The sequence below is a fragment of the Triturus cristatus genome, chromosome 8, assembly GCF_964204655.1.
Source record: "Triturus cristatus chromosome 8, aTriCri1.1, whole genome shotgun sequence".
In the NCBI taxonomy this organism is placed as follows: domain Eukaryota; kingdom Metazoa; phylum Chordata; class Amphibia; order Caudata; family Salamandridae; genus Triturus; species Triturus cristatus.
The window spans coordinates 353,532,046-353,541,175 of NC_140591.1; positions in this window are offsets into that span (position 1 = coordinate 353,532,046).

The window sequence follows — 9,130 nt, forward strand, 5'->3', positions numbered from 1 at the left end:
TCTGAGCTCCACACACAGGTACGGTGCGTTCCAGGGCCCTAGGGCACCCCAAATGCATTGCAACGGCCCGTACACGCGTGACTACGTTCACTATCAGTATGTGTGGCCTCGCGTATGCGTACTCTTAGTGGTACGGGCCGTACACACGCCTGTACGCTCCCTATCACTACGAGTACGCATACGCGAGGCCACACATACTGATGGGGAGCGTACAGGCGTGTGTACGGCCCGTACCACTACGAGTACGCATACGCGAGGCCACACATACTGATGGGGAGCGTACAGGCGTGTGTACGGCCCGTACCACTACGAGTACGCATACGCGAGGCCACACATACTGATGGGGAGCGTACAGGCGTGTGTACGGCCCGTACCACTACGAGTACGCATACGCGAGGCCACACATACTGATAGGGAGCGTACACACGCCTGTACGCTCCCTATCAGTATGTGTGGTTCGCGTATGCGTACTCGTAGTGGTACGGGCCGTACACATGCCTGTACGCTCGCCATCACGATGGGTACACATACGGCTGCACTCCCATAGTGATATGGGAACGTACACAGGCCCTCTTTGCAGCAGTACAGCGGGATTCACACATCACAGTGGTGACAGGCGGCACACAGGTAGGGATAGGGCGGACATACTTGTCCATGGATGGACATACTTGTCCATTAATTGACATTGAGGCATCGTCTGTGCATCACTACATGTGTGGGGCACAGGTGTGAAAGGCCTGTGATGTGGAACATTACTCCTGAGTCGAGAAGGCACCAGATGTGGGATGAGATGTGTACAGATGTACTGTGTGATGGTGCGATGTGTGCCAGGCATGCCCTTGACTCCTTTGACATGTGTGCATGTCGTACTGCGCACTTGGGGTGAGCGTCACTGGCATGGCACGGACACCAACACACGGAAGTGTCCCCTGATGCCCGGTACAGGGGTAATGACACCTGACTTGTCACTACCCACGGTGCACAATGTGACTATGTCATGTATGTTTGGGGGCTTCACATCAGGTTGATGTGGGAGCACCCTCAAAAGCTGCAGCCGTTGCAGCAACAAACATGTGTCTGTGTGTAGATTGTCATTGCACACTGTTCCGCACCCCATGCCACATGTGGTATCGGATGTCAGGTGCACATGTATGCATGGGACACGGAGTAGCGTGACAAGGACATGTCAGCATCCTCACAAGGTATGTGTGGTGAGTCATGACATGTGCACCTTCATGGCAAGGTGTGTGGGCTGGCCTAGTGTAATGTCATGTGACCTGTGGCTCCAGTGTTCCGCTACCAATCTCTGCAATCGGCATCCTACTGGTGCTGATGTGTGGGCGTATGTCACTCCTGTGTTGCGTCTGGCTGTTCACTTGCACTGGGACACAGCTATTCCCATGGCGTGGCATGGGGAGGTTCTCAATCTCCGTGTGTAGCTGGGTCTTTGAAGGAGTGTCACCTTGCATCCATACGTGTCCTGGCCATGTAGCACATACCTGACTCCCTATGTAGCATGTGTGTATTGCCAGATTAACATGTGCTCAGTACACATGAGTTGTTGTCGTAGTGCACTCACTCTTCCTTGTCACTTCCAAATTACTGCAGAGCGCCGCCTCTTGCCCGAAGAATTCCAGACTTGGCTGCCATGCAGGATAATGACAGCATCCGGCTCTACCGCTTCACCCAACCATTGATTCTGGAGTTGACGGCGAGACTGGCACCACACCTGCAACCGCAGCACAGGTATCCCACGGCACTGACACCCCAGCTGAAGGTAATGGCTGCCCTACATTTTCTTGCCACGGGTACCTTTCAAAATACCATAGCTCATGTTGGTGGCATGTCCCAGAGCACGTTCAGTGGTGTGCTGCATGATTTCTTAGAGGCCATGTTGATTCACCTGGATGACTTCATCAAGTTCCCAACCCCTGAACAGATGACTGAGGTCAAGCGTGGATTCTATGCCCTGGGAGGGATGCCCCATGTCATTGGGTCCATTGATGGGACACATGTAGGTTTGGTACCACCACACGCACGGGAGGTGGCGTACCGCAATCGGAAGCACTACCACTCCATCAATGCCCTTGTGGTGTGTCTGTCCAACATGGTGATTTCACATGTCTGTGCTCGTTTTCCAGGATCAGCACACGATGCCTACATCATGAGGCGTAGCGGGATGCCTGATATGATGATGCAGCTGCGCAACGAACGGGCATGTGTTGTTGGTGGGTACAGTCTGTCTGTCCTGTATTCAGTATAGACTACCAGCACAACCGCTTCACCACTTCTAACGATGACCATGTGCTTTCCATGTAGGGGACGCTGGCTATCCCAACATGCCTTGGCTGCTCACACCTCTTCGCAACCCCATCACGCCGGCCCAGCTCCGCTACAACACCGCCCATGGCCGGACAAGGCGAGTGATAGAGAGGACGTTTAGCATGCTGAAGAGCCGATTCAGGTGCCTCCACAAGACCGGCGGCGCACTCCCATATGCCCCGGCAAAGGTCTGCAAGATCTTCATGGTCTGCTGCATGCTGCACAACATGGCAGTTGAAAGAGCTGTGCCACTCATCCTGAATCAACATGACGAGGACCATCCACCCGTGGAGGACGAAGGGCTTGGCAATGGGGCTAGTGATGTTGAGGATGTGGAGCCGCAAGAGGACATCCGGACTCGGCTCATACGCGACTTCTTTGCATAGTGGTGAGTACCAGTGTCTGAGTGTGCACGCATTGGTCCCCGTGTGGCATGCGTTGTGATGTGTGTCTCCACCTGCATGTATGGCACGTGAGTCTGAGGTGTGTGTGGGTGTGTCACTGGAGTGATGGTGCCAGTGATGGTTGTACTTCCGCAGTAATAATTGTGACCTAGCATGTTGTCATCCATACATGTGTCGAGTAAATGCCAATGCAAGTGGCTGTGCTTTTTGTGGCTGACTTCTTGTGTGTTTCTCTTCCCCAGGTACCTGCGCATGCCGTCTGCTGGTTGCATTGTTGTGGCACTGCTATTCCTCATGGACATGACATCGTGGGCTGACTCAGCGTTACAGGCACGGACACGTTTGGAAGTCTCCATGGGGTAAGGGATGCATCTGGGGTGTATTGGGTGTGGCAGTTGTTCACGATGTGTGCACACTGCCCCTGTCGGTGTTTGGTTCCTCTGCAGCCATGTCGCATCCCCATGGGACACGACATGCAGCTGTGTACACCTGAATAGATGGTCTGCCTGGTTGACAGTCATCAGTGATGGGATAGGGGATTGTGATGATGGCATCAATGTGTGTGACACTGCCCTCGGACACATTCGGTTAGCATTGGTTTGACATGGTGTGGGACTTCGACATCCGCGGATCTATGGTGTATGGCAGGCTCTCCGTGTGCAGCTGTGGGTATTTAGCTGTTAGCCGACGCTTGTGTGCCAGTTCCATGGCGAACACGCATGTGTGCTGCTGAAGGGGGGTGCCAGTGTTGGACCCACATGTTACTCCACATGATGTGTTCATGTGTACTTCGAGTTGCCTCTGCAATCCCGAATACATGACTAATAAAGGTGTCCCTATGCCTCCAAGGTGCCTCTTCTCAGTCAATGCTGGTGTGTTGCCATGGTGCATCCTGCTTGTCTGGCATGGTATTCCCTGATTGTGGCTATGTGTCAATGTGTCGAGTGGCAAGATGCAAGCTGTGTGTGTGGGCTGAGACTGTGTATTGGGCATGATGTCCATGACTGTGTGGGTATTGTGACATGTGCCATCCCCATGCATCCAACGTTGGCCAGGCCCCCATTCTCTGCATCCACCGGACTCAAGCTTGCAGGACATGTTTCTGCCACCTGTCTACACATACCTGGGTGCCCCCCAGGACACTGGACTGGATCCCTGACCTCTGCGCATGACTGTTGCTGTACTCAATGTGTCTGTCAGCACGGTTGTTCGGTAACCCCCTCAGCTGGTTGGGCCCATCACGGGTGTGTATGGTGCTCCATGTCTGTCTTGCCTAATACACTGTGACCCATGTGTCCTGTGCCAGACTCAGGCCCCAGGGTGTGGGTGGTTGAAGACAAAAGATGACTCAGGCATGTTTTGACTTTACATGACACATGTTAGGTAATAATGCTACCAGCAGCCATCTACTCTTCATAGTGTGATTTATTATTGGGGGGGGGGGGGGGGGGAAAGAAAGTGAGTGTCTTTCCGGGTAGTTTGAATCCAAAGTTCAGTAGGGGAGTTGGTGTCCTTGCCATTGGATGTCCTCAGAGTCCATGCCACAGTCTTTGTCAACATTGGTCAGCCAGTGACCAGCAGGGCCATGTGGCAGAGAATGTCTCTTGATGCTGTGATGCTGTTGCTCCAGTGGGCCAGGTGCCAGGCCAGGTGTCCTGGGAGATGGTGATGTAGCGCCGACCCTCACGGTCCTTTCCGTGGACGACCCGGCCTCCTGCGGGGAACCTCACCAGCAGGCCGTGACAACATCTGGGATGCTCCGTCGGATGTTTCCTCCTCCTCCTCCTTATCCCTCCCTGTGGGTGGTGATGTTCTCCGCCTTCTGGCACAGGGAGGGTCGGCCATGTTGTCGGCCATCCGACGGAGTGTAGCGTGAATCCCCTGGAATGCCGTCACTTGCTCAGCCTGTCTGTCCTCCATCCTCCGTTGGTGTACCAGTAGACAGGCATGTAGCTCCGCATGTTGCTGGGCCTGCTGGGTCTTTATCTCATCGAGGCTCCCCTTGATCTCATTGAGGGTGGACACAACCTGGGCCATGCCCGTGGTGTCCTGCCGGTATGAGTCCAGGATGTTACGGACATGGGAAAATACCGGATCCCCAGCCAACTGGTCAGGCTCGTGCCTCCGCCGTCCTCCACTCCCACCACCCCTGCCCACTTGCGCCTGGCCTGCCCTTGCGGGCACATCGGGTCTCCGGGACCCCTGAGGGGTGGCATTGGTGTTGTCGCCTGCCTCCTCCTGGGTGCCCGGGACACCGTGTCCCTCCTGGCCAGCCTGGCTGCATTGTGGTGTTGGGGCAGGGATCCTGGGTGTCTCCTGGGATGTGGCAGGAGTGGGGATGGTGGTTGGCACAGTTGTACCTGACGCAGGTGCTGCAGGAGGTTGGACACCAGAGGGGCCAGGTTGGTCGGGGTCGTCCACAGAGTGGTGAGAATGGTCGCTGCCGGTGGGATCGGGCTCCTGCAGATCCGGGCCCTGTGAGTGTTCCCCCCCAGTGTTGGGGGGTGCACCACGACGTTGACCTGTGTGTGAGAGAGACAATGTTAATTTTGGTCCATGCAACATCCATGTTTCATCATTTCATAAGTTGGCACATTTCCTCTTGGAATTAGGATCTGTCTTGCATTCCACTCACAGTGCACTTGTGCATGGGTGTGTCCCTTGGGCACCACTTTGGCACCTTTAACTAAGTGTGGCACAGTCTTACCTGCTGCGTCAAGTGTGACTGCAGTCAGCAGTGGAGTGGGCCGGTGTTGCGAGCCATGCATTGGCGCCTTCCGTGTAGCACTGTACATGTGCACATGGATTTGTTCCACACACTTATGTGATGCAGGTAGCTGTCATTGTGCTCGTGCACAGGTTGTGACATGGCCCTGTGTTTTGCCATGGTGAAGAGGGGGGGTTCTGGCACGGGCCACCCTTGGCTACATGCACGCAGTCTACCTGCTGACGAGCAGACATTCCCACACACCACACGGCTGATTTGCTCTCCCTGTGTCTCGCTCCCTCTCTGTCCCCCTCTCCCTCCCTCTCTGTCCCCCTCTCCCTCCCTCCCTCCCTGTCACCCTCTCCCTCCCTCTGTGTGTCAGCCTCCTCCCTCTGTCCGTCTCCCTGTGTCTCCCTCCCTCTCTGTCCCCCTCTCCCTCCCTCTCTGTCCCCCTCTCCCTCCCTCTCTGTCCCCCTCTCCCTCCCTCTGTGTGTCACCCTCTGTCACCTCAGCCCAGCTTCCTGGGCACACACTGTTAGCAGATCTTTGAGTGGCCCTTGGCTTGTTGATGTGAGTTTGTTTCTGATCTCCAGGCACCCATTGGGTGTGATGTGTGTCTGTGCGCTGCTGCTGTGGTGGTGTGTGCTGCCACTCTTTCACAATGTTGGCTGTTCATTAGCTGCTGTCATGTGCAAAACAGTGCCTTCACCCCCATGTGTTGATGCAAGGCGTCCGCCATTTGCTGGCAAGTCATTCCTGTGTTGGGACACACTGTTTGTCTGGCTGTGACCTAGGCCATATGGGCAGAGTGCATAGTTGTCTGCTTCGGAGTCGCACTATGTGATTTTTGGGGTCCAGCCTCCCGCCATCCGGGTTACCGTGTCATGTGTTGTTGTCTTCTGTGACTTGCCATTGTCCAGCTGGGTGCATGGGGCATGGTGGCAGCAGTGGCATGTGCGTGCTCATGGAGTGTGGTTGAGTAATGCGATGGCTTGTGGTGGTTGCGTGCCTGTTAGTGATTTTGGTTGTGGATGCCGTTCCCCCCATGTGAGGTGCGTTGTTTGTGTACTCACCCGGGTCTCGGAGTCCTTCTAATCCTTCGACTGCCTCCACCGGCAGTATGGCCATCACCCTCTCCTCCCAGGGATGGTACTGTACGGGTCTGCGGGAGGGCCCTCCTCCGGTGGCGTTGGCCTGGTCGTGTTCCTCCTGCCTCTTGGCTCTGACCCTCCTCCGCAGATCGTACCACCTGTTCTGGCATTCCTGCCTGGTCCTCCTGGTGTCCGCAACAGCATTCACAGCATCGACGATGGTCTGCCACATGGCTGTTTTTGCTGCCTGGCTGGTGTTTCTGACCAATGTTCCAAAGATCTGTGGCTCGACTCTGAGGATTTGATCAACAAGGACCTCCAACTCTCGGTTACTGAACTTTGGATTCTTGGTAGTGGGCATGGTGAGGGGTGTGGGTGGGGATGGTGGGGGGGGTGTGTGGATGTTGGGGGGGGGTGGATGGTTGTGTGTGTGTGTGTGTGAATGTGATGAGGGGGTGTTTGTGAGGGTGGTTGTGTGAAGGTGTGCAAGTGTAAGGTGTGGTGTAGCTTGTTGTATGGTTCTGTGGTGTCTGGCAGCAGTGAGTCTGTTGCAAAGGCTCATGGTTTGTGTGTGTGGGCCCTTTTTATTGGTCCATGGGTGGGTGTGGCAGTGTTTGAAAATTGGGTGGGTGTGTTATAAGTAGTGGTGGTGTTTTGGCCCTCTGTTTGTCTTTGGCAATTGCAGGTCAGTGAAGGTGTATTTGTAGTGTTTGTTGGCCATGTTTAGTGGCTTTGTGCCATTCGAATAGTGTCTTCTTGTGTTGTTTTGTTTTGTCCTGGTTGTGTACGTGCGTTTTGAGCGTGTCTACGGTGTGTAGATGGGCCATTTGGTTGTACGGTGCTGTCCTTGTGTGTGGGTTGGTACGACTCGTACATGCGGTTGTGCTGTTGGGCCCTGGGGTGCGCTCCGTACTTAGGAGGTTGTGTTGGGGGTAGGACCGGAACGTACTGTGGTGTACATAGACGGTGGTACGACACGTACTGGGGTGGGGGTACGACTGAAACGTACTGGGGTGTAGGTACACGGGGGGTATGACACGTACTGGGGTGGGGGTGGGGCTCGAACGTACTGGGGTGTACATAGACGGTGGTACGACACGTACTGGGGTGGGGGTACGACTGGAACGTACTGGGGTGTAGGTACACGGGGGGTATGACACGTACTGGGGTGGGGGTGGGGCTCGAACGTACTGGGGTGTACATAGACGGTGGTACGACACGTACTGGGGTGGGGGTACGACTGGAACGTACTGGGGTGTAGGTACACGGTGGTACGACACGTACTGGGGTGGGGGTACGACTGGAACGTACTGGGGTGTAGGTACACGGGGGGTATGACACGTACTGGGGTGGGGGTGGGGCTCGAACGTACTGGGGTGTACATAGACGGTGGTACGACACGTACTGGGGTGGGGGTACGACTGGAACGTACTGGGGTGTAGGTACACGGGGGGTATGACACGTACTGGGGTGGGGGTGGGGCTCGAACGTGCTGGGGTGTACATAGACGGTGGTACGACACGTACTGGGGTGGGGGTACGACTGGAACATACTGGGGTGTAGGTACACGGGGGTATGACACGTACTGGGGTGGGGGTACGACTGGAACGTACTGGGGTGTAGGTACACGGGGGTATGACACGTACTGGGGTGGGGGTACGACTGGAACGTACTGGGGTGTAGGTACACGGGGGTATGACACGTACTGGGGTGGGGCTCGAACGTACTGGGGTGTACATAGACGGTGGTACGACACGTACTGGGGTGGGGGTACGACTGGAACGTACTGGGGTGTAGGTACACGGGGGTATGACACGTACTGGGGTGGGGGTACGACTGGAACGTACTGGGGTGTAGGTACACGGGGGTATGACACGTACTGGGGTGGGGGTACGACTGGAACGTACTGGGGTGTAGGTACACGGGGGGTATGACACGTACTGGGGTGGGGGTACGACTGGAACGTACTGGGGTGTAGGTACACGGGGGTATGTCACGTACTGGGGTGGGGGTACGACTGGAACGTACTGGGGTGTAGGTACACGGGGGGTATGACACGTACTGGGGTGGGGGTACGACTGGAACGTACTGGGGTGTAGGTACACGGGGTATGACATGTACTGGGGTGGGGGTACGACTGGAACGTACTGGGGTGTAGGTACACGGGGGTATGACACGTACTGGGGTGGGGGTGGGGCTCGAACGTACTGGGGTGTACATAGACGGTGGTACGACACGTACTGGGGTGGGGGTACGACTGGAACGTACTGGGGTGTAGGTACACGGTGGTACGACACGTACTGGGGTGGGGGTACGACTGGAACGTACTGGGGTGTAGGTACACGGGGGTATGACACGTACTGGGGTGGGGGTGGGGCTCGAACGTACTGGGGTGTACATAGACGGTGGTACGACACGTACTGGGGTGGGGGTACGACTGGAACGTACTGGGGTGTAGGTACACGGTGGTACGACACGTACTGGGGTGGGGGTACGACTGGAACGTACTGGGGTGTAGGTACACGGGGGGTATGACACGTACTGGGGTGGGGGTGGGGCTCGAACGTACTGGGGTGTACATAGACGGTGGTACGACACGTACTGGG